The sequence below is a fragment of the Mustela putorius genome, unplaced genomic scaffold (assembly GCF_011764305.1).
Source record: "Mustela putorius furo isolate JIRA1106 unplaced genomic scaffold, ASM1176430v1.1 tig00003898_pilon_pilon_pilon, whole genome shotgun sequence".
Classification (NCBI taxonomy): domain Eukaryota; kingdom Metazoa; phylum Chordata; class Mammalia; order Carnivora; family Mustelidae; genus Mustela; species Mustela putorius.
The window spans coordinates 5,291,582-5,318,380 of record NW_025422047.1 but is presented as its reverse complement, the minus strand read 5'-3'; the positions used below and the strand labels follow the sequence as shown (position 1 = coordinate 5,318,380).

The 26,799-nt window shown below is 39.7% G+C and overlaps 1 long non-coding RNA gene across 1 annotated transcript in view; it reads left to right on the top strand.

Annotated features, from left to right (window-relative positions):
* The first annotated feature begins 12,014 nt into the window (after positions 1–12,014).
* Positions 12,015–26,799, top strand: part of LOC101693733 — a 28,591-nt gene continuing 13,806 nt past the window's right edge. Inside the window, exon 1 of the long non-coding RNA XR_199287.3 lies at positions 12,015–12,099. This is a non-coding gene — a long non-coding RNA (uncharacterized LOC101693733). The remainder of the gene's footprint in view (positions 12,100–26,799) is intronic.

Sequence of the window (26,799 nt, the reverse complement as noted above, 5' to 3'; positions counted from 1 at the left end):
GATTATTTGCTTAATGTACCACTGCCCCTCCTTCCAGCACAGGATTTTAAGCCCAGTGATGGAAGAGATCCTATCTGCTTTATTCTTTGCTCTGAGCTGACACCCATCACAGTGCATGTGGTAGGAGTTTAGGAAATACTTGCTGAAGGAATGAAAACCAAAGTACTAGTTTTTGATGGGTATTCATTTATGTGGGAGAATGGCTGAAACCTGTGTCTTGCTGTGGAATATTCCATCGACAGCAAGATAAGGCACAGCGGTGGGCACGCTTGGGCAGCCGATTTTGACCAGTGAGCCTTGCACATGACTTTGTGAGAGTCACTTGGATGTTTTGCTGAAAGTACAAATACCTATGCCTCCTCTTTAAGAGATCTGACTTCTGTTGAAGTCAGAAGTATGAAGTCAGAGCGAGCGGTAAGTTTGCCAGCTGATTCTGATGCCCTGCTCAGCAGGAAGCCTGCTTCTCCATCTCCCACTCACCCTGCTTGTATTCCCTTTCTTGCTGTGTTGCTCTCTGTCAAATAAATAAATAAATAAATAAATAAATAAAATTTTTTTTAAAATGGGCAGAAGACATGAACAGACATTTCTCCAAAGAAGACATACAGATGGCCAGTAGACACATGAAAAGATGCTCAACATCTCTAATCAGCAAAACGCAAATCAAAATCACAATGAGATACCACATTTAACAAGTCAGAACGTCTAGAATTAAACACAAAAAGTAACAAGTGTTGGCGAGCATGTGGGGAAAAAGGAACACTCATACACTGTTGGTGAGAATGTACATTGGTACAGCCATTGTGGAAATAGTATGGAGTTTTCTCAAAAAATTAAAAATATGTCACCATATGATACAGTAATACTACTACTGTTTATTTACTCCCCCGCAAAAACACAAAAACACTAATTTGAAAAGATATATGTACCCTTACATTTATTGCAGCATTAGTTATAATAGCTAAGACATGGAAGCAGCCCAGGTGTTCACTGATAGATGAATGGATAAAGAAGATGTGGTATATATATATATATATATATATATAATGAAATATTATTCAGGCATAAAAAGTAATGAAATCTTGCCATTTGCAAAAGCATGGATGGACCTAGAGGGTGTTATGTTAAGTGAAATAAGTCAGAGAGAGAAGACAAAAGTAAGAGCACTTGATGGCTTGGCTGATTAAGCATTTGACTTGATTTCAGCTCAGGTCAATCTCAGGGTTGTGAGATTGAGCCCCATGTGGGCTCTGTGCTGGGCATAGAGCCTGCAGAAGATTCTCTCTCTCCCTCTCCTTCTGCTCCTCTCCTCAAAAATAAATAATAAATAAAATATTTTGAAAAGTCGCTTCTGTGGACTCTTCATTTGGGAGGAATTTAGATGAAAAAGAATTACACATGCACACACACACGTATTTTTTAAACTTTTTTTTTAATCCATCATGAATTACCACCATTTCTTATATGCACATACTCCTTATGTGGTTTTGGCCATGTATTATTTATGTGATCTGCAAACCATTCTTCCGTTCTCAAAATGGCCCAGGAAAGGAAGGGAGGAAGACAGCACAGTCAATTAAAACTAAAGAGGGGTTTTTAGCAGACAGATATTATATCCCTGAGCTGGAAAAGAACTAAGATACTGAGATCCATTTCTCCATAGAAAGCGGTTTAGAGATCTTGGCTTGTGCTAAAGTTCTGCCTGGCAATATATACAATAATGCTGTTACAGTAGATTATGTAATTTATTCCTTTTCAACTTCTAACCTTGTACTTTATCTGCTTAATTCTCTAGTCCTAGGATCAGATATTTGGCTGATATGAATTGGCAAAGAAGGTAATGCTATGTGTTCCTGGCCCTCCACTCAAAAACCCAACAATGCATGGATAGACTGAAGATTTTCTTTTCAGACATTTATAGTTATTGTAATCCCTGCAAGGATGGAAGGTGCTATTATTTTGCTGCTATTTCATTTGTTACCTTATCCGTTGATTATATGTACGTATTTTGCAGTGCTGCACTGGCTGTTGGTCTTTAACCTTTTAGGATTTGGTAACTTTTCCTAACATATTTGCAGGTAGAGAAACATTTATAAACATTACACCTCTGTATCTATGTTGATATTAAGTAATCTCTCCAGATATTAATGCACTGTTTGATTCTTTACTACATTGCTCTCAAACTACTGCAGTTATTTTTCCTTCTCTATTCTGAAACTAGGAAAACTTATGTAGAGCCACTACATCAAATTTTTCCTCATCCTCTTATTCATTAACTTGTTCTTTGGTTACATGCTGGTTTTAAAGTATGTCCACAAATCCTTTGACACAATTCCTTGGAAAGGTGGAGAGTCTAAGTCTCAGTCAGTTACATGTGGGCCATAGGTAGGGGCTTCCTTGAAACAACAGAATGTGGCAGAAGTCATAATTTGGGACTTCAAGGCTAGATCATTAAAAAAACAGTACCAATTCCATTTGCTCTCTCTTGGATGGTCCACTCTGGGGAGGTTAGTTGTCATGATGTGAGAATATCCAAGTAACCTTGCAAGAGGCCCCCATGGGGAAGGACCAAGACCGCCTACCTACAGCCAGCACGAAATTGCCAGCCACGGGAGAGATCGATCATGGAAGTGCATTCTTCTGCCCCACCCAAGCCTTTGGATAGCTGTGGCCCTGGCTGATGTCTTGACTGTGATCCCATGAGTGACCCCCAACCAGACCACTTGGCTAAGCCACTCCCAAATTCCTGACCATAGAAACCGTGATAGAAAATATATGAGTATTATTGTCTTTAAGGCACCAAGTTTTGGGGCAATTTGTTAAGTAGCAGTGATAACGGTTATCTTGTCAAGACAAATGCTACTAAGCACTTTTGAAATTTAAATTCAATTAACTAACATACAATGTATTATTTGTTTCAGGGGTACAGGTCTGTGATTCATCAGTCTATACAACACCCAGTGCTCGGTACAACACATACCCTCCCCACTGTCCATCCCCATACTTCTACACCACATCACCCTCCACCCCACCCCCCCACCAGCAACCCTCAGTTTGTTTCCTATGATTAAGAGTCTTATGGTTTTCCTCCCTCTCTGGTTTCATCTTGTTTCATTTTTTCCTTTCTTCCCTTATGATCCTCTGCCTTGTTTTTTAAATTCCACATATCAGTGAGATCATATGATAATTGTCTTTCTCTGATTGACTTACTTTGCTTAGCATAATACCCTATTTTCCATCCATGTCATTGCAAATGGCAAGATTCCAATTTTTTGAGGGCTGAGTAGTATTCTGTTGTATATATATACCACATCTTCTTTATCCATTCGTCTGTCAATGGACATCTGGGCTCTTTCCATAGTTTGGCTATTGTGGACATTGCCGCTATAAACATTAGGTGCAGGTGCCCCTTCAGATCACTACATTAGTATCTTTGGAATAAGTACCCAGTAGGGCAATTGCTGGGTCACAGGGTAGCTCTATTTTCAATGTTTTGAGGAACCTCCATACTATTTTTCAAGGTCTGTTGCCTTTATTCTTGTAACAGTTAGCGACTACACATCTGATTTGTATTGAACAGTCTGTTGGGTGTCAATTATATTCAAGTAAGTAGAGGAGACATAGTTCCTCCCTTTAAAGAACTTATAATCTTGTGATGGATACAAATATTAAATAGATGATTATATAATTATTTAATTACTATAAGTGTGATAGGGAATAACAGGGTTATGAGCGCCTATGATCCTCAACCAGAATGAAGGTCAGGAAAGTTTTTCCTGAGCAACTGACATCGAAACCGACACTTTAATGTAGAGGAGTTAACCAGGCAAAAAGGAAAGTGGAGGATGGAAAAAAGCTTTCCAGGCAGAGGGATGTATAGGTGAAGGCCCTTGTTCCATAATCCCAAATAAGAAATTTCTGTGCTAGAAACTACTGGGACTACTATGTGTCAGGTACTGTTCTAAGCACTGAGGTTACAGCAGTGAACAAATCAAGCATAAATCCCTGCCGGTATAGAACTTACACTCTAGTAGGTAAGGACAATAAATACAAATAAATGAATAAAATACATAATATGGAGTTCTGGTTTCTGTTCCAGCGTGTAAAGAGCTTGGGAGCTCTCTCTCTCCTCCGCATAAGGAAAAAGCTGAACAAATTAAAAAACAGCAAATCTTCATAGAGTGATCAGAGAATTGAGGTCATAGGGCAAACCTTTATTCTCAGAATCAGAGAGGCAAACAGGCAGATACAAAGAATCAGAAGCCCAGGAATGGAAAACTCCCTGAGCCAAGCTAGGATAGGAAATCAGGATCTGTAATCGACAAATAGCTGGAGGCTCAGTGTGGACAAGACTGAGAGAGAAAAACTTCACTGGGGCTCAGTCTTCGGTAAGTCCCCCCTCTTCTGTGACTTTTCCCTCCAGGAGCCCTATCAGGTCCTCACAAAGATCAGAAAAATCCCCTTGTGTTTCCCAGAGAGGGAGGGAGAAAGTAGCCATTCTGAAATATGCCCAGGGCATTCTGTTTTTCTTAACAAGGCTTGCCCCCAGAGAAACTATGTTACCAGAGTCTGGTTTACTGGAGTTTTACAACCTAGTGGAAAAGAAATAACCAATTCTAACACCCTTCCTATCTGACCTAAGGGGGAAAAACAAAACAAAACAAAGGGAAGTACTTGTGAAGGTCACAGCCCAGGGGCACGATCTCACTCAAGACCCAGGGCTAATAAGAGGACTACAGAATGCTTTCCCCATACTTCTACACCACATCAGTAGGGTTCCTTTATAATAACAACTGAAAGAACTGTGCATCTCAGATGATATTCAAGAAGTCCCTAGGGAAACCTGAAGATAGCAAGAGAGACAAAAGCAAGGACACCAGAGGAAAATTTAACATCCGGCATCTACAGTTACAGTGAGGATAAGTACAGTCTAATCCCTAGTCAGATAAACAAAATATATGATATGGCAGATGATGATAAGTGCTGAGATGAAACATAAAGCAGGTAAAAGTGATCGGGTGTGTTGCTGGAGAGGGCAGGTTGCAATTTTAAGCAGGATGGTCAGGAAATGCCTCATGAACAGGTGACATCTGTGCAGAGATCTGAGAGGCAGGGAAATGAGTCATGGTGATAGCTGGGGAAGAGCAGAGGGAACAAGTGAAAGGTCTTTAGGAGGGAATGTGCCTGGTGTGTTGCACAAACCACAGGAAAACCATGTTACTAAAGCAAGAGTGAGGAGAGTCATAGGAAATGAGGTCAGAGGGCTAGGTAGATTGTGCATGACCTTGTGGGCCGATGTAAAGACTTAGGTCTCTGGCTCCTATGAAAATAGACTACAGGAGAGCAAGGGAGCCCACTCACGAGGTTTTTGAAACAATTCAGGAGAACAATTGGGTTGGGGAGGAAGCAGTAGCAAAGGTGAGATGTCATCAGATTCTGAATACACTTTGGAGATAGACCTGACAGATGTTGCTTTTGGACCAAGCTGGAAGACAAGAATAGGGATCCAGGTTGACTCCTTCATCGGAGCAAAAAGAGGAGGGCTGAATGGGGAGTTAAATCTTTTATGAGGGAGATCAAACATTAAATTAGAGATGCCCATTAGACATCCAAGTGAAGATGTTGAGTAGGCAGTTGGGCAATCCAGTACTAGAAGGTGGGGGAGAGATCTAGGCTGAAGACAGACACTTAGGAGTCATCAATATATGGATAGAGTTTTAAACCATGAGGATAAATGAAATTACTAAGAGTGAATCTATATGAAAAGAGGGCTGAATCCGAAGGGACCCAATGTCGACAGGTTGAGAAATCAGAAGAAATGTGCAAAGAAGGCTTGGATGTGGGAGGAAAACCACGAGAGTGTGAGGTCCTGAAGACAATGAAGTATTCCCAGAAGGAGAAAGTGAACAATGGTGTTAAACATTATGGAGGAGTCAAATTAAGAAATGGACCAGTGGATTAATAATGAGGACACCACTGATTACAGAGCAGTTTTGGTGCTTGGAAGACGCAAAAGTTTGATTAAAGGGGGTTCTAGAGAGAATGATAGAATAAGGTTTAGAGATATAAGTGTAGATAATTCTTCAGAGGAATGGCTATAACGAAGAAAGGAAATATGAACTAGTAGCTGGAGGGCAACCCAGATGAGAGAAATAATGTGTCATAAAAGGACTGGGATCTAGTGATCAAGTGAAGGGTTCAGCCTTGGATGGGAACACGGACAGTTCATCCTTGGTAACAGGAGAAAAAGCAGCATATAGGGCCCAGATGCTAGTGGGCGGGTGGAGGTGTTGGTGGGAACTTGTGGATTGTTTCTATTTTCTCAGTGAAATAGAAATCAAGGTCAGGAGCTGAGAGTGAAGATGGGGGAGGAGGCGCTGGAAGTATGAGGAGAGAGAACAACATATGGAATCCTAGCCCGAGGACTGTAAATGGACTAGGGAAATGCACGGTGGCTGCTGGGCAGCATGATGGGTGTGCTTGAAATTAATAGTTGCCCTGAATTGAAAGGGAGACCTGTCAGCGTGGACAATGTTTTCCTCTAGGTCCATTCAGCTGCATGTTTCTCCAAATAAGGATAACATAGTTATTTGTTCATATCTAACAATCAATACTAAAGTAATTATGATGAATTTGTGTAAAATCTTCCTCATTATAACTGTAAGAGAATGGGGGGGGTCTCTGGTTATTTGTATATTTTAGATAATTAAGTCCATGGTATCACATATGAACTAATTTTTTTTTTATAGAATTAGAAGATGGGGAAAAACTACTCTGAACATGACATAGAAGTTTTCTGGTCTAAAAATCAAATAGCACTTCAGTGTCATGGTGATGACAAGTAACAATCACTGTACATTCTAGAGAAAATTCTGATTATTTGAATTTTCTGGCAGTTTGGAATCTGGATACATTATATTGATAATTTTTTAAAAGGATAGAAAAATGAAAAGAGATGTCATTAACTATAATAAGAATAGCTTCATAGAAATTTCACTTCTTGTGTCTTGGTTGTGCCTAGGATAGCATTGGAGTCACTTTTTTATTTTTCCTCTTCTCAACTGCCTTTTTCTTGGCTAGTGAAGCCACAAAGATAACATAATTAGATTCTGAATCTTTGGTAATGGCAATAGCAATGCCAGTGTCGGGGAGTATCATTATCTAGACTTACCTCATCTTTGCTGCAAGACAAACGTAACTTCTCTCTCTGCTGCCTGTGTTTTCTAGTAGCTCAGGCTATTCTTGCGAATCTGCTTTCCATTATTCACTAACTTTTTTATAAGATTTTATTTATTTATTTGACAGAGAGAGAGAGTGAGTACAAGAGGGAGAGGGAGAAGCAGGCTCCCCATGGATCCCTGGGATCATGACCTGAGCTGAAGGAAGTTGCTTAATCGACTGAGCCACCCAGGTGCTCCCATTGTCCACTTATTTTTTAAAAATAAATGACTGATTATAAAAGCAACACATATTCACTGAATTTTATTTGGATAATACAGAAAGGTAGGGAGAAAAAAATAAAAATTATTATCTCACTACTTAGAGATGAATACAATTAACATTTGGGTGAGTTTTAATCTAATATTTTAATTCATACATGATTTGTTTAGAAAATTTATATCAAGCTCTATATCATTTTATATACTTTTAACTTAATATTATATTGAGAGCTTCTCCCATGCCATCACATAGTCTTTGAAAACACAACTTTAAGTGACTATATAGTAGTCTAGTGTATGAATATACTGTAATTTATTTAATAATTCTCCCATGATTGTGCATTTAGGATGTTTTAAAATTTATACCACTAGGTGAGCATGCTTGATCATAAGCCTTTTTCTTGGTAATACTAATTATTTTCCTAGGGTAGGTTCCTAGAAATGGAATTATGAGATCAAAGGGTACAAATATTTTACAAGTTATATGTAAAGGGGTGCCTGGTGGCTCAGTCAGTTAAGCATTTGACCTCAGCTTAGGTCACAATCCCAGGATTCTGGGATCAAGTCCTACATCATCTGTTGTAAGCTCCTTACTCAGTGGGGAGTCTGCTTCTCCCTCTGCCCCTTCCTTGTCTCTCTCTTTCAAATAAATAAACAAAATTAAAAAAAAAAAACAACACAAGTTATGTGTACATCTTGCAGCTGCCCTCCTGAAGATCCCACTTTCTGTAGTCCCCCGAAGTGAAGGGAGGCAGCCCATTTCTCTGTACCCTTGACCATTCCATCATCTACAGCACGTGTCTGCACATCCTACCTGTGCTCACGTCACTTCAGTTGAGTTCTCAAATGAGCTATTCCATGATGCTCCCAAGGGATTATCCTTTCTTACCACTAAGATATTCTCCATGCTCCTGTCAGAGCACTTTCCACACCACTGGCCTTGACACTTCCCTGATAAAAACCTCCGCTCCTTCTCTGTCGGGGTAGATTACGTGGCAGCACAGGAGGCCCTTCCCAGTGGGTTTCAACCTCCCTTTTCAGCCTGCTGGACTGTTCGTCTTTACGTCCTCTGACCAAGCCACATAGAATGTCTTTTTATTTACACAACATACAATGCTTCTCCATGCCTCCAAGGCTTCATACTGTCACCTTTCCTCCCTGAAACTGAATTCATCTTTTATGACACAGAGCAAAGGCCCCCTTTGGCAATTCCTCCCTGACCTCGCAGGGTGAGGGGGTTGATCATGGTGCCCCGTTGTGGTCCCACAGCACTGTCTCCACGTCCACACGACAGCACTCATCACTCTGCCCTGCAATTACTCACTTACCTTGAGTTCCCCACTGCATCCCTCAAGGACCTTCTCATATTTATTTTTATCCTCAGTTCTTAGCCTGCTGCATAGTTGATGATCAAGGAATCTTTATTGACTCAGTGGCTAAAAGCACAGAATTGGTTTGAATATTCTGTCATTAGCTTGGAACTGTTGGATTTCAGGGTAGAGTGTGTCATTGCCCACGAGTCCACAACAGTCTTGAAAGTGGACTTCCCTTAGCTAGCATCTAAGCAGACAGTCTCTCCCCGGCTGTCTTTGATCACTAGCTTCTGTTCACTCTTCCCTCTCTTCCTATTATTTGTCTTAATTGCATTCTGTGGTCTACTTTCCCAATTCTTTCATTCTAACCATCCTGTTTTGATTTCACATATCTGATAAGGCTCGGTGCTATAAGCCGCACCAGCTTTGCTTCATACTTGCTTCTTTGTTCTTGCTATTAACATTCTCTGATCCGTTCTATAGGTGGCTGAGAGTTGGTTGGAGAAACACAGAATTGTGTTGCCTAGAGCATCCTGCTTGTGGATTCTTTTCTATATTTATGTATTTTCTCTGCATCTCATTTATTTTTTATGGTACTGTATGCCCTGCAAGCAACCTCTATCCTTTGTTGAAGAAGGCAGAATAGAAGTACATACGTAAATCAATGCATAAATACATAAGCACGTGCTGATTTCCATTACGGCCCACTGCGTGTTCTCAAAAGCCATTGGGTGCTCCTTGCTGCTCACTTATGTATGTTGGTTTGTCTTTTCATACAACGCTTCGGGACTGCTGTTTTCAGACCTTTTCGTCACTTGGCTGCAAAGTTTACTTCAAAAATAGAAGCTATGCAAGGAGGCTTTCCTTAAGGTCTCTCTCTCTCACACTAAGTCGGCTCTTTCAAGGGTGGGCCAGGCGGGCATCTCCAGAGTACAGCCTGTGTCAGGGTGTGTGTGCATGGTGCTTCTTTTTAATTTTTTAATTAAAATTTTTTTATTTAAATGCAATTAATTAACATATAATGGATTATTGGTTTCAGAGGTACAGGCCTGTGATTCTTCAGTCTTATAGAACACCCAGTGCTCATTATGTCACGTGCTCTCCTTAATGCCTGTCACCCAGTTACCCCATCCCTCCACCCCTCCCCCCTCCAGCAACCCTCAGTTTGTTTTCTATGATTAAGAGTCTCTTATGGTTTGTCTCCCTCTCTAGCTTTGCCTTTTATTTTTCCTCTCTTCCCCTATGATCCTGTTTTGTTTCTTAAATTCCATATAAGGGTGAAGTCATATGATAATTGTCTTTCTCTGATTAACTTATTTCACTTAGTATAATACCCTCTAGTCCCATCCACATTGTTGTAGATGGCAAGATATATATATAGATATATAGATATATAGATATATTTTTTTTGGCTGTGTAATATTATAGGCTCAGTTTTTAAACATCTAAAGCTGGTTGGTAATTCAGGGTGTGTTTTTTTTCTGATCTGCACTTTTTAATTTTTACAGTTACTTATTTTACTTCTCTCTGTCACAACTGTGTCTGTTACAAATCACTTTACAATATGGGATCATTAATTAATTAATTAATTAATTTTAAATTTATGTATGTATGTTACATGCACAATGCGTCTGACTGCACATAGCCTTCTCTGAAGTCCCGGCTTTTCCGCCTACAAACCTTGTCCAGCAGAGCTGAGTCGACAAGTTCAGCTAAAAGCCTTCCTCTCTGTCCTTTCTCTACTACAACATAATGTCTGACTCAGCCCCATTTATGGATGTGGATAAAGGAAATATCAACATCGTTCATTTTTAGGGTTCACCCCCACCCCCATGGAACTTCTGCAGTAGGAAGACTTGTGAGTGGGGGTGCGGGGGTGAATGAAGAAGGGGAGTGATGGGTCTCCTGTTCTTTAGCCCACTGGGTCATGATGCTTGGTCTGTTTCCATAATCCTGGGTGTGTGAGCATCTCTGCTGAGTCTGCCCAGGTCTTGAATCCTCGACAGGTCACCCAGCATTTTGTCTCTCAGGTCCTGTCTCTTAGGCTGCTGGGAGGCAGGCCCCCCCCTTCGCCCATCTCTGCCTTGGAAATCTGTAGATGGCTTTGTACCTATTTCCTCCTCCCACCCTGGCAATGGAAAACCCAGATCTAGGGGAAATATGTCTCTCTTCATTTTCCCTCAAGAACTGGTTCTTTAACCACAAACTGGCTTATTTTTCCTAAGTGTTTAAGAGTTTGGGAGAACAACAAAAGCCACAAAGACTCTGGGACGCCTGGGTGGCTCAGTTGGTTAAGCAGCTGCCGTCGGCTCAGGTCATGATCCCAGCGTCCTGGGATCGAGTCCCACATCGGGCTCCTTGCCCTGCAGGGAGCCTGCCTCTCCCTCTGACTCTGCCTGCCACTCTGCCTGTGCTCTCTCTCTCTCTGACAAATAAATAAATAAAATCTTAAAAAAAAAAAAGAAGCCACGAAGACTTTTGAGTCAAGACTGACCTGACTGAATGCTTGAAATATCAGAAGGAAAAACTCATAGATTAATATCTCATATAGTAGTCCCATCATAACAAAATAAAAGCAAGCAAACAAACAAGAAAGTCCTTCATTTTTCTCTACTCACTCCCATTCTCTTCATCACTGTCTTCATTCCGCTAGCCACACCTCCCACTGCTTGCAATCTAGCTCTTCCTTCCCCTATTGAAAAGGCTCCTCTAATCACCAACCTTGACTGTTTTTAGCTTCTTCCTTTTCTTGCTTTTAACTCCCTATTTTGCCTTCCACTCTCCGGCTCTCCCTCTGTGTTAGGACTATTCAGCTGCAGGCATTGTACTATGCAGTGGAAACAAAAATGAATTAGACTCTTTGTGTTTTTAAGGAGTTTTGGATCAGGTGAGGCATATAGGTAACAATGGAGTAGTTCAGAAAAATGTGTTGCTTGTCTGTCTGATCCCAGAAAGACCCTGGCCTCTTCCTGCTGCTATTTGTTCCCGTTTCTGACTCTTCCTCCTTACATTCCCCCCACCACCCTTTTTTCCCACTGGCCCCTCTTAAATTTTCCACTCAGCAAAGTCTTTCTGAGTTTTTCTGGTCTCTCCTATTGGCCAGAAATTCCAATGACCCCTTCCTGGCGTGTGACTAATTTGCTAGAGCTGTCACAGAAACATTCTACATACTAGGTAACAGGTTTGTAACAAAAGGATAGAACTCAGGAACAGCCCAGTGGAAGAAATGCGAAGGGCAAGATATGGGGGAAAGGGTACAGAGCTTCCGTGACCTCTCCAGGAACACCAACCTCCCTGAATCTCCCAGCATTCACCAACACAGAAGCTCTCCAAACCCTGTCCTTCAGGTTTTTATGGAAACTCCATTATTTAGGCATAATTGGTTAAATCACTGGTGGTTGGTGGTTGACACAAACTCCGGCTCCTCTGCCTTCCCAGGCAGCTTGAGGGGTGGGATGGAAAGTTCCAACCTCTAATCATGTGGTTGGTTCTCCAGGCAACCAGCCCCCACCCTTAGGTGCAGCTTCAAAGTCACCTCATTAGCATAACGAAAGACACCTTTGTCATTCCCAGCTCTCATCCCTTAGGAAATTTCCGAGGGTTTAGGAACTCCATGCCAGAAACTAGGACAAAGACCAACTGAATACTTGTACTATAAATCACAGTATAACACAATTATAGATCAATAAAACCAGGGGGAGGGGATTAAAGTACCACATCTATCTTATCATTTCCTTGCTCCAGATTCTCCTCTACCAATTGGATTGTTTGAATTCTTTACCCAGCACTCAGTGCTTCTAGGATATACTCCAAATTTGTCTCTAGCTTATCTCCAAGTAGACCCTTACGAATATCTGATACTGCAACATACTTGTATTGTTCCTCAGGTACCAGATATGTTGCCTAATTACCTTTGCTGGTACTTTTATAGCTAGAATATACTACTGCCCATTGCTACCTGTGGAACTCTTACCCATCTTTTAAACTTCTCAAAAGTTTTTTTTTAGGGGTGCTTGGGTGGTACAGTTGGTTAAGTGGCGGACTCTTGGTTTCAGCTCAGGTCATGATCTTAGGGTCCTGGGATCAAGCCCATTGTCACCTACGGGAGGAGAGTGGAGTCTGCTCAAGATCCCTCCTCCCTCTGTCCCTCCCTCCCATGAGTGAGCACTGCAGCCCTGTGCGCTCGCTCGCGCGCTCTCTCTCTTTACTCTCTAAAAAAAAAAAACGCTTTTTTCTATGAAACTGTTCAGGTCTCCCTAACAGATGTTGTCTTTTCTGGCTTTGATTTTCCGGAGCACTTTGTTTGAACTGCACGGTCGTTATCTTACTCTTCCCTGTATTATGGTTATTTTCTACTTCTCTGATCTCCTTGTTAGACTTCAGTCTCCTTACAGATGGTGTCTTTTCTCACTCGTGTTGCCGATTTAACATTACATGGTCTTTATAGAGCACCCCAATACCTAGTCTCTCTTTGTCTTGAGTAACAGAACTCCTGGTTTGTTATTTTTTGTTTGTTTTTTGTTTTGTTTTGATTATTTGTTTGTTTGTTTCCAGGGCAATAATGTACACAACTAAAAATACTACTTACTCTCCAAATTCTCTTGCAGTCAGGTGGCCAAATGAGTCAGTTTTACACAGGGAGATGAAAGCTGAGGGTTTCTGGCTTTCTGGGTACAGGCATCACACTCCTTTCTGCTTTGTTCTTCGTGCCTAGAACATGGCCGTTAGGCTAGTCTTATGGTCATTAGGTAATAAGCTTCAGGGTAGAGATTAGCACATTGATTCTTTCATTCAGCAAATATTTACCAAGTGCCTTCTATCGTGCCAAGCACTATTGTAGATGCTTCAGAAAGTGGCAGAGCAGAAGGATAGAAAGGAGTCTGGATCCCAGATGGCATCATTAAACATTGAAACAGCTTTAACTGCCTACCTCTAGACTTCATGAACCTCCTTTACTTTAAGCTTTTACTCAGTTTTGTTATTTTCTGTTATTTTTAGCTAGATGCATTTCTTATTCATACGATGCTGTTCAATTACTTTTTTAAAGTCTAGAATTTTAAGTGAGACTGACTCAATTATTTTTCTATTGAAATAATCATCTGGATTTTCCCCTTTACTCTATTAACTATTACTGATTTTCAAATTTTGCATTCTTGAAATAAGCCCTACATAATTGAGATATAGTTATTATCCTTATTATTTATCCATAACTTAAATTTACTACTGTATTGATTGGGATTTTTTTGCATTATGTCCATGAGAGATACTGGCCTGCAATTTTCCTTCTTGTAATATTCATGTCAAGTTTGACCAAGGTACTGTTGTCCTTGTAAGAAGTAGTCCTTTTTGATTGCCTGAAAGAGTTTGCTGAAGATTGTTCTTATTCTTTAAATGTTTGGAAGAATTTACTGGTGAAGCATCTTAATTCAATTAATTAATTGAATTAATTATTAATTCAATTTCTTTCTTAGATATAGGCTTGCTAAGATTTTATGTATATATTTTAGTCATTTTTGATAAAATGTGTTTTTCAAAGCATTTGTCCATTTCATCTAAACTCAGATGTATTTATCTATTATCTTTTTAATGTCTGTGGAAATTATAGAGAAGTCCCTTTTTAAAATATGATGTTAGCAAGTTTTTATTTTCTGCTTTTATTGATTAATTTTTCTTGGGGTTTATTAATCTTAAAATTTGTTTTCAAAGAGCCATCTTTTGCCTTTGTTAATTTTCTCTAGTGTATGTTTGCTTTCTATTTTATTGATTTATGCTATTATTTCCTTTGGTTTTAATTCACTATATTTTTCACCCTAGCTTCTTGAAGTGGAAGCTTATATCCTTAATATTTAACCTTTCTTTTTAATATGTGCACTTAAAGATATATATATTTCTCTGTCAGCATTGTTTTAGCTATATGCCACATGAATTGATATGTCAAGTCTTTATTATAATATAATTATAATTTAAAACATCTTCTAATTTTCACTGTGACTTCTTCTTTAACCCATGAGTTATTTAGAAATAGATTGCTTAATTTTAAAATATTTTGGTATATTTTCGTTACTTTTCTGTTATATAAGGTTAATTCTACTGCAGTCCAAGAATTTGTGTGAGTGTATCCTTTGAAATTTATTTTGACTTTATGATCCGGTATTAGATCTACTTTAGTAAATGTTCCATGCACATTTGTAAAGAATGTGTATTACAAAGTTATTGGGTGGATTGTTATATATGTATTAACTATGTTGTTTTTAACCATACTGTTAAAATCTCATATATCTGATTTTTTAAAAAGATTTATTTATTTATTTTAGAGAGAGAGAGTGCACTCAGGTGTGAGCCGAGGAGAGGGAAGGGAGGGAGAAGGAGAGAATCTCAAGCTGACTCCCCATTGAGCATGGAGCCTGATGTGGGGCTCCATCCCAGGATCCTGAGATCATGACCTGGCTTGAATTCAAGAGTTGTTTGCTTGGGGATGTCTGGATGGCTGTTGGTTAAGCATCTGCCTTTGGCTTAGGTCATGATCCCAGGGTTCTGGGTTCAAGTCCTGCATCAGGCTCCTTGCTCAGTGCAGAGCCTGTTTCTCCCTCTGCCTGCTGTTGCCCCTGCTTATGCTCTTTCTCTCCCCATCTCTTTGATGAATAAATAAATAAAATCTTAAAATAAAAGTTGTTTGCTTAACTGAATGAGTCATCCAGCTGTCTCTCTTTATTGATTTTTGTTTGTCTGTTCTATTAGCTACTGCTAGAGGTATGTTAACGTTTGCAGTTATTATTATGAGTTTACTATTTTGCTTTATACATTGGAAACTATGTTATTAAAAACAGACATTTATGATTTCTATTGAATTGACATTTCTGTCAACATAAAATATTTCTCTATTACTAGTCATAGTTCTTTCCTTAGAGTCTTTTTAATCTGATATTGTTATGGCTACACCATTTTTCTTTTGGGTAAATCTGGCATGGTATATCATTTCCATCCTTTGACCTTTAACTTTCCTGTGTCTTCATATTTAAAGCTTGTCTCTTGTCAGAGTCAGGTTTGAATTCCAGTTCTGATCCTTATTAGATAAAGCTCAATTTCCTGACTGTATGTAAAATAGACACACACACACACACACACACACACACAGAGGCAACAATTACTATTAACTTTTATAGTTAATAGATACACAACCTATCTTTTTAGATACACGTTTTTTTCTTATTTTTATTCCAGTTGAACACTATTCAGGTATAGTCCTTATTATGTGGTACTATCATTTATATTAAAATAGGAGGAAAACACATCTCTTCTTTTGTTTGAGTTTCTGGTCCCTCATTATGAAGCTAAATCTGGGGAAAATATTCATGCAATTGTATACTTGTTTCTTTCTAACACTGCTTCAGAAAGGAAAGTTAAGAAAGTTCTAGTATTTGACTTCCATGACTTAGTAGGAGATTATCTAAAAATTTTCTTAGTATGAAGACCCGAAACAAAACAAAAACAATTATAAGCTATGTATAAACAAAATAGAAATGATTCACTAAAGATCGTCTGCTTTACTTTGAGGGTCTGTTTATACTCTTACCATATATTCATCCTTGCATCCATCTAATCATTAACTTGTTTCACACATATTGGGGATTTTGTTATGTACTTGGGACTGTACTAGGAGAGGGGGGTACAAAAATGAGTATGACAAAGTCTCTCCTTCTAGAAGAGAAGTAGGGAATTCTAGTAAGAAGGAAAGGTAGATATTAGGAAAACCTTATATTCTGTGATATGTACAGTGATAGCAATAGACAGAGTGCCATGAAAGTATATAGAAGAAAATGTAAATTTGAATTTGGAATACGCCTTGCTTTTGTCTATCTTGTGGATAACTCAGATTTCCTGGATGAAGGGACATTTGAATTGGGGTCATAGAGTGACTTAGAGGATGAACCAGACAAGTTCTGTGTCGGAAAAAATAAGGCACTCGACATAATTTAAGCAACAACGATTAAATATAGGCATATTTGTGCCTAGGAAATTATTGGAAGAGCTAGAAGAATGTGCTTTATCCTGAGCCTTCGGTAATGACTCACAGAATGCCACCTATTCTGGGAGCTCCTGTCTTGTCACATTCGGGAAGTGGGAATCGAGAGGTCCACTGGTGCGGTGTCTGGATGGCTCAGTCAGTTGAACGTCTGACTCCTGGTTTCAGCTCAGGTTGTAATCTTAGGGTTGTGGGATGGAGCCCCCCATCGAACAGTGGGGAGTCTGCTTGGAATTCTCCCTCTCCCTCTGCTTCTCCCCCTGCTCATGCTTTCTCTTTCTCTCTCCCTTTCTTTCTTGTGAATAAAGAAATCTTAAAAAAAAAAAAAAGACAAAAAAAAATCAAAAGAAGTCCACTGGACCTACTGATTTAAAGAACATGATACTGTAATTGAGACCCAGGAGTCAAGAAGCTGGAATCAGGAGACTACTGCTACCAATACCCATGAAGCTGGTAACTTATACCAAATGTAGAATAGAAATATCCTTATCCTCACACCTTTCCTTGTCCATAGGAAATAAACACAGCTGGAATATGGTTTCTCCTTCATTTCTACTTGCTGATCTTTTTTTTTTTTTTTTAAGATTTTATTTATTTATTTGAGAGAGAGAGAGATCATGAGCACTGAGAAGGTTAGAGGGAGAAGCGGGCTCCCCATGGAGCTGGGAGCCTGCTATGGGACTCGATCCCGAGACTCCAGGATCATGACCCACGCCAAAGGCAGCCGCTTAACCCACTGAGCCACCCAGGCGCCCCTATTTGCTGATCTTTGAATGACTTCATCCAATTGATGAAGCCCAGTTCAAAGCAGAATTCTAGTGTAAGAGAATTCTGGGAAATGTGATTTTTTTTAGCTTTCTCTGTTTTTCTATACAAAGGAAGGCACAGTAGGAGGAGATGGGAACAGATGCAGAATGCAGATCAGTCATCACACATATCAGGTGAAGATGAGGAGGGAGTCGGAGAGTCAGATGGAGGGAATGAGATATAAAATGGAAGCAGAGAGTTTTGTGGGAAATCAAGATGGCTGGAAAGGAGAAACAACAAAAGATGATTCTGGAGACAACCATCCAGATGATGAGAATGGACTGGGAAAAGCTGGCAGGGAGGAGGACTGTTTAACTTAGGTAGACCACCCGGGAGGTTATTGCCTTAATCAAGCTGAGTGGCCTTGGTGGCCTGAACTAAGGCTACAGTGATAGAAAAGGAGAGATGTGACCATTGGGGAGCTAGGGAAAATACCATGATCATTGTGGAATTTAAGGGGAAAAAAAGAACAGATGAACATAGGGGAAGGGAAGGAAAAATAAGATGAAAACAGAGAGGGAGACAAACCATAAGGGACTCTTTAGTACTATAGGAGACAAACTGAGGGTTGCTAAAGGGGAAGGTTCAAAGGATGGGGTAACTGGGAGACGGGCATAAAGGAAGGCCCTTACTGTGATGAGCACTGAGTGTTGTATGCAACTGACCTCTACCTCTGAAACTAATAATATACTATATGTTAATTAAATTGAATTTAAATTGAAAAAGTTAAGAAACATGATTATTTTTATCACATGTATTTCTACTTTTTTAAAAATTTTTTTATTTGGCAGAGAGAGATCACAAGTAGACAGAGAGGCAGTCAGGGAGAGAGGGAGGAAGCAGGCTCCCCACTGAGCAGAGAGCCCAACGTGGGGCTTGATCCCATGACCCTGAGATCACGACCTGAGCTGAAGGCAGAGGCTTTAACCCACTGAGCCACCCAGGCACCCCTGTATTTCTATTTTAATGCTGACTTTTCTCTCTGGAAAGCCTGCTTTGTTCTGTTTTTTCACCTTTTTTAAAAAAAGATTTATTTATTTACTTGAGAAAGAGAGAGAGAGAGAGAGAGAGAGAGAGAGAAAGCAGGGGGAGGGGCAAAGAGAGAGCAAGAGAATCCTAAGCAGACTCCTTGCTAAATGTGAAGCCCCACCTGGGGCTCGATCCCAGGACCCCAAGATCATGACCTGAACTGAAATCAAGAGCCAGCCACTTAACTGACTGAGCCACCCGGCACCCCTCACTTGTTTCAGTATAAAGCTTATAGAATGTATTATTGTAGCCCAGGATGATTCTCTGCTTACTGAGCACCCACCGTACTTGCAGTTAATGCTGGTCTGATCCTTGTGTAGTTTCATTTGCTGGTTGCCTTCCCAGTTAGAAATGGAACTTTTCAAGAGCAGAGATCATGTTCTACTCACTTGATTTAAAGGATGTAACATTTGAAAATTTTAGCTAAGTCACAAAGAGTTACTAGATACATTTCCTGGAGAGGTTCCAGATCCAGATGTAAAGTTCCAAAAGATGTCTCAAAACCAATTGCAGGACTTACGACTTATACTTGCATTGAGGGTCTAAAAGAATAGTATTGAGGAAGGACTTTAAAGAGGATTTCTTTGGAGAGAGCCGGGCTGGGATTTCAACTTACCCCAAGGGGGCAACCTGAGATACAATCACCCTATTTTAAGGCCAGCACAAGGGACTTACTAGAAGTACTTACTCAAGTTGTGAAATGAGGATACAGAGAAGACCAGAGATTTCCTCCTATTTGAAAAATCAAAAAGGCACCCAACAGGCAGGTTTGCTTTAGATGGATGAACTGGAGGGGGGGGTGCATCACTCACATCAACGGAATCTCAGATGAGAAGGCCTCGCTGATGGGGCTCTTTCTAAGAATCCACAAAATAGCTCCTAAGAGTCCGTGTTATTTACAGGGAGTACAGGACCATTTTATGATAGTATTATTTTGGTAAGAGTTTTCCTGTGCGTGCTAGCTTCTCCTTTCTCTTCTCTACACATTCTGACTTTGGCAGAAAGGATCACGACCAAATTAGCAAAATGGAGAAGGGGAGGTACAAGGAGAAAGATGCCCCCTCCCCCCTCCCTTCGCCCAGCCCCCTTCTTGAACTCCTACCCAACAAAGTCTTGCAGGAGGGGAGCAGGGAGGAAATTCAATTCCAGATCAAGTTTGAAATTTTGATTATTGCATATAATTAGATACTCTGAAGTATGAATTTGAAACAGTGTTTGCAACTTGAAAAGACAGTTGGATATTTTATTACCTGAACAATTAGAATAATCCTGGGGCTTTGGAGTTTTCATCCATGTCAGAGGAAGAATATTCCCCATTGATTAGTGTTTAAAGGGAGAGTGTGAGACAACATAAAGATGGTTGGTGATTATACCACACGAATCCCACGTGGTAAACTAACTGGTTAAACTTTGTCGTTTCCAGAGGGTCTCTTGGTGCAATACTAGGCAGTACGTGGAAATGCAATGTGGTTTGGTATGAAGGGCCTTCTGCTGCATCATAGCTCTGTGACCCTGTGAAACACACCTAATTGCTACAAATCCTGGTTTTCTAATTTACAAACTAAAGTGACTACATAATGTCCACCCTTTTTACTCCACAGTATTGTGGAACAGATCAAATAAGATTGTACACTTAAAGGGCGTCTGGATGGCTCAGTCGGTTAAGCATCTGACTCTTGATTTCAACTCAGATCATGATCTCAGGATTGTGAGATGGAGCCCTGCATTTGGCTCTGTGCTGGCTGTGGAGCCTGCTTAAGATTCTTTCTGTATCCTTCTGTCCACTCCCTGACTTCTCAAAAGAAAAAAAAAGAAAAAAAAGATTGCATACTTGAAAATGTTTCTAAATTCCAATAGGTACTCAGAATCAATTAAGTATTTGGTGATTAGTATCCTCTGACCAGATGATAATTTGAAAACTCATAAAATTTTTCCCTTTTGCCTTGTGGTCTGAGCCATCCTAAACCCGTAGCCAAATAAGAACAGCTAAAGAAGAAAAAGGAAGCTCCAAAGAAGGACATTCCACAGAACCCTCAGCAGCCCCTTTCTATCCGTAACCCTGCTAGGATCATCTGTTCTGCCTGGGTATTCTTAATGTTTTATCACCACTTATAAAAACCACTGACAACTTAGCACTAATGAAAGTTTTCTTCCCTCATCAGTTTTTCAGCACCTCCAACATGAGTGTCGAATTACTGACCAATGATCTGAAACTAAAGTGAGCCCAAGAGAGTCAGCGAATTACTAAGAAAAGCATTTACAGAGGGAGGTAGCATTGCCAGAGAAGTTTGATTGAAAAAGCATCTTTGTGTGTCCCAGAAAAGGGCTGGGAAAGTAGAAGAGGGCATGAGGAGGAGCCTGAGGGACCGCTTTACTCATCAACAACAAGAGAGGAGTGTGAACATCACACGGACAATACACTATCTGTCCGTGCTTATGGCATGGGATCTCCCTGACAAAGCCACTAGGAAACTGGCTGCCACTAATTAAAAATGGTTCTCGCAGTGCTTGAATGTCACAATGTTCTGTTGTATTGTGTAGAATAACAAAAATAGAGGCATTTGTGAAGGAAAATGGACCATGAAATCTAAGTGATGCTGGAGTTTCTGCAGGAAGCTTTTCCTCTTCTTCCTCTCCGCAGAGTGTCTCCAATTTAGATTTTTCAGCTTCTTGAATCAAGGGAGGATGGTTTCCACCACCTCCACTGCCACACCCTATCTGTCTGCTTTTTCTCTTGTGAGCCGTGCCATTTAAAAGAATATAAACCACCGCTCCCGTTGCTTCTTTGGAGCTGGTGTTCTAAAATGAACTTTGCATTCATAGACCAGGGAGGGCAAAAGTACACTATGTAACAGAGTGGATCAAGGAATGGAAATGACAGAAAGCCTATTAATTATCTTGTGTTCAGATGTTAAAAGTGGTATATTTATATATACATATGGGAATGGGGGAGAAGTAGAGGGCAGTATAAGTATGCTCTTTTAGTTGGTGAAGAGATGGGAATCTAAAGTCAAAAGAGAAAAAATACAATTTAAGTATAATATTTAAAGTTCTAACAGTGATGAAGAAAAGAACTAAAAATAAATGAACTCTCCAAACTAGGAAGGGTGGGGGAGGAAGTAGAATTGAGTTAAAGTGTTTCATCTTTACTGTCTAAAGTTAACAAGTCAAGAAAGAGAATTGCAACATATTTTTTTTATAGTAATGGAAGTGACTGTCTTTGGTTTTACACACAAGAACAATGGCTTTCCTAGGGAGCTGAAACAAGGTTTCAAGGGGCACCATGGAGGAAAATGTATGTAGGAGTTGGGCTTTGCTTTCTCCCCTCCCTGTTCCAGCAGAACAACTCTGCTATTTATCTGTTTTACATCTTAGGTTACAGTGAACTATTTAGCTGGGGGAAAAAAGTTTCTTTGCTTTCAAAATGTTTGGAAAACACCATCCTGGGACAAGATACATCTGTTACAAAGATCTGGATTAAAATCCCAAATTCTGGAAAGCCAAAGAAATTATAGATAAAAGTGAGTAGCTTTTATAATACAAAGCTCCTTAACGTGTAAGTGAGCTTACATCCCGAGAAACCATCCTAAGTTGAAAATGCATTTCATACACCTAACCCACCCAACATCACAGTTTAGCCTAGTCTACCTTAAGCATGCCCAGAACACTTAACATTAGCCAATAGCTGGGCAAAATCATCTGATGCAAAGTCGATCTTATTATTTACATGTTGAATATCTCACGTAATTTACCGGCTACCACACTGAAAGTGAAAAACAGAATGGTGATATGAATGCAGAATGACCGTAAGCATGTCATCAGTTTGTGCTCTTGATCGATGGCTGACTGGGAGCTGTGGCTTTCTGCCCCAGCATTACCAGGGATGATCACAGCATGAATTGCTAGTCCAGGAAAAGATCCAAATTCAAAAACTGAAGCTCTGAATGTATATTGCCTTTGCACCGTTGTAAAATTGAAAAATTTTAAGTCAGACCATTGCAATTGGAGATCCTCTGTTTAATCCATATCCATATAATCTCTCCTTTGAAAATGGATTCTTTTCTACCCACTAGATTCTCCAGAAACCCCAATTTCCTACCTAATTGGGCCATAGCGTATTGAAACAAGAGTGAAGCTCATTGAAGTTTGGAGGTTTTAAATTTAGGCTCTTAGGTCCTAGACTCTGGGATTTGAAGTGAGTTGATACATACTTTGGAGCTGTGGTGTGGCTGTCTTCGCCATTTTGCAGGTAGATAATAAGGAAAGGAAGCAAAGAGGAGGTGAGGAGGTTTTAAGGAGCCCCAGAGAGAAAAGATCTTCTCTCATTTGCATTTCCCCCATCCTTCATGAAACCATGAGATTCCATTATCCTAGATCTTTCTAATAAAGCTTCCATTATGTTTCTCCAGTGTGCCTGGGTTTTGCTTTCTTGAATCTGGAAAGAAAGAAGGCTTTGTATAAGATATAGAAGAGAATGTACAGAACTTTAGGGAGAAAACTTAGAATGATCTGGAGGTGATAAGAACAGTTACTAACATTAGTCCAAGAGAAAAATCATTAGAATTCAGAGAAGTTCAGAGGACAGAGATTAAAAGAGCACAGTCCATGAGCACCTGCGAGGTGAATGGATAAAGAAGAGGTGGAATGGAATATTCCAATGGAATATTACTCAGACATTAAAAAAAATGAAATCTTGCCATTTGTAACAACATGGATGGAGCTAGAGAGTATGATACTAAGTGTAACTAGTCAGAGAAAGATAAATACCATATGATTTCAGTCATACATGGAACTTAAGAAACCAAATGAACAAAAAAGAGAGAAATAAAAGGACTCTTAACTCTACAGAATAAAGATGGTTACCAGAGGAGAGGGGGTGTGGGGGATGGGTGAAATGGGTGAGGGGGATTAAAGAGTACACACTTAATCATGATGAGCCCTGAGTAATGTATAGAATTGTTGAATCACTGTATTGTACACTTGAAAATAATATAACACTGTAGGTTAACTCTGCTGGAATTAAAGTAAAAAAATGTACTCATCTCACAATTTCTGGGTATAGGAAAATGTGTGGCTATACCATACCATGTACCTCTGAGAAATTTTCTTTTGCCTTCCTGGACTCTTTTCTCTAATGATAGAGAAGACACTAGAAGGTTTGACATGCCATTTCTGAAAGGATCTGAACCCTAACCCGAATTCTTGAGATAATCATCTGCAGTGCAGCTTTGTTGATCAAGTGCCAAATATTACCAGTTCATGAATATATTCAGGAAGACCACTGCCCTTAAAGATGTAGATATATAGTAAAACAACATCTTTATTTTCTTTTTAAAATTACAAACAGAATACATGCTCCTCTTAATTAATTAAAACCGAATGCTGCTTTTCTAATCTATGGGTTTGTGGAATTCTGCAAATATCCTTCACTATTATCAATTGCATGAGCCCTATTCAAGAAACATGTGATTTAATCTGCAAAAAGGTTTCCCTTTTCTGATTAAGAGAAAAGAGACTCTTTGTATTTCTTGTTTGATGGTTACAAGCATATATGCACACACCTATTTATTTAACAGCATTTTCCTTTTGCCGTAAAGATGCATTTTCTTTTGAAATCAGTAAAGTTCCCTGCCCCCCACAAACACTTTTATTATTTTGGCTAATATGGGCTGTTGTTCAGCAAAACCTTCAGGAGTGTAGGTGGTGTTGGAGCAATCATAGGATTTAATGGACAAGCAATCTGGAAAACTGCACTCATGTGCTATATCATATTTTGTACTCCATGTTCCTACACAGTGTCATGGCTCTTCTCAGAAGGAAATTTGCATTGTTGTCCTTGGGAATAAGAATAGATCAGAATTTGCTGTTATGTAACCATGATCCATTATTAGATGGTGTCTTTCATGCATGGTAACCAAGCTCCAAATTGACTTTCTCTCCATGGTCCTTACTCCACAGCGGACAGAGGCCAATCTGTTCCACCAGTTTCTCTGGTGTGATCCGCAGCCAACATGCTTGAGAATCACCTTACCCTAGGTCTCCTGAAGGCTACTGACCAGTTTTTCCTTTCTGTGGGCAGCAGTTCTTAAACTTCACTGCACAGTAGAATCACCCAAGGAGCTTTAAAGAATAATGATGCCTCATTCCATCTCCAGAGATTCTCAGTCAATGGGTCAGTGGTGTGGCTTGAACATTAGGGTATTTGGAGTACCCTATTCTTGAGGATCTTTGGATCCTCCCTAAGTGATCCTAATATGCAGGCAAGGTTTAGAACCACTGCTCTAGGGCTGCTTAGACTGTGAGAGGGGAGTCTGATTATTCCCGTGTCACTTCCCCTCATTGTGGTTGGCCTTGGTGTCCTGAAAGAACTGCTTTGGGGATATGTTGATGTGCAGATACTACAGAAAGCACTTCATTTCTCATTCTTTCTAGGTGGAGATGATCTCTATCTTCCAGAAACTTTTCTTCACTGTTGATGATCTTTGCCCTATAGGATGCTCAACTACACTTTCCCCTAAAGTCCTACAAATAGCAGAAGGAGTGAACCATCTAAGAGAACCTACTATTCATAACCACACTCCAGGCTTCATGGCCTCTGGATGACAGCTATACCTTAAATGATACACTAAGCACAAAATGTAAAGAAATAAATAGGTACACTTAGATATTGTTGAGAAGAATTCTTAATTCTTAACTTTTGTTCCTTTTCTTCTACCACCCTCAAAAGTTCGGGAAGATAATCCATGAGTACCTCTTCCAGCTTCTTGCCATTCCTTTCTGACTTCTTGCCTTTGCTTAAGCTTCTGTATTCTTGAAATGCCTTTCTTCTTATTCCTCCTCTACCTGGTGAACTCATTTCATTGTGCAATTTTCCCAAAAGATGTTCCTCTAAATAGAATAAATTGTCGTTACATGCTGAAATGTGATCTTGAGCCTATTTTCAAGATTTATTTATTTATTTTAGAAAGAGAGAGAGAGAGACATGGTAAGAGTGAAAACGAAGGTGAATGGGAGGGACAGGGAGGAGCAACTCTCAAGCAGGCTCCATGGTGAGTATGGACCCTGACACGGGGCTTGATCCAGAGACCCTGTGATCATACCTGAGCAGAAATCAAGAGTCTGACACTTCACTGACTATTCAATCCAGGTGCCCCTTGAACTTATTTTAATGGAAATTCTCATCAAATTGCATTATAATTGGTAGTTTTAACAACTGTGGTCTTTGCTAGATTAATACAACAAAATTTAATGAGTAGCTATGAATGCTGGAACTTGGTTAAGCAACACAAAAATGACTGATATAGATTCTGCCCCCTCTGCCCCTTAGGAGTTAATACTGTATTGAGGTAGATAAACAAATCATTACAGTATCCCTTGATAGATACTATAAAATATGGATATGCAATGGTAAGGAAATTCTAAGGGCTTAGTGTTGTTGTTTAAGGTGGTAAAATTTAATTTCTGCATGCCAGAATCATCCTCAAGCGTTAAGGGAAGCTGGATTATTTGGGTAAACAGCTAGCCTTTGTCAAAATTCTCTTTTGGGAAAATTTTACTATATCAGTACAGCTAGAAACATTCTTTTGGCTAGGATCAACTATTGGTCACCTACAGAATGGCTATTATTATGACATGAGTGGCATTTTTAGATTTTGTGCTATTTCCAAAAAGTTAGACTCATTCCTATGATTTCAAGATACAAATCCCCAGTGCAGGAGGGGAAAAAAAAATACTGGGATTTGAAGTCATTAGATTTGGGTTTGAACCAGGCTCATGTTATTAATTAAGTGGCTAAGTTACTTCTTTCCTTGAGCATCAATTTCTTTGTGACATGAGGATAAAAATGGAGAGTATGAGGTTGTTTGGATGATTAAATAAGATAATGCAACTAAGGCACTAAACATAATGCCTGACACATAAAGAAAATTTAGGAAATGTTGATTTCCTGCTATACACCTTCAAAAATTAAAAAAAGAACAGGTTGCTCCAAAGCCAAAGGGAAAATGCCAGAGGACTTTTGGAATAGATATCAGCTGCTTGCTCCTTCTTTTATCTGGGGAGTAGTATCATTCCATAACTTGTGGAGCTTGTCAGCAGCTAAAAAATTAATTCCACCTCCACCCCCCAGTTCCCTCTCCCAGTTTAGACTCAGGAGACTTAGGTACAGAGTGTCCTGTGCCCAGGGTGA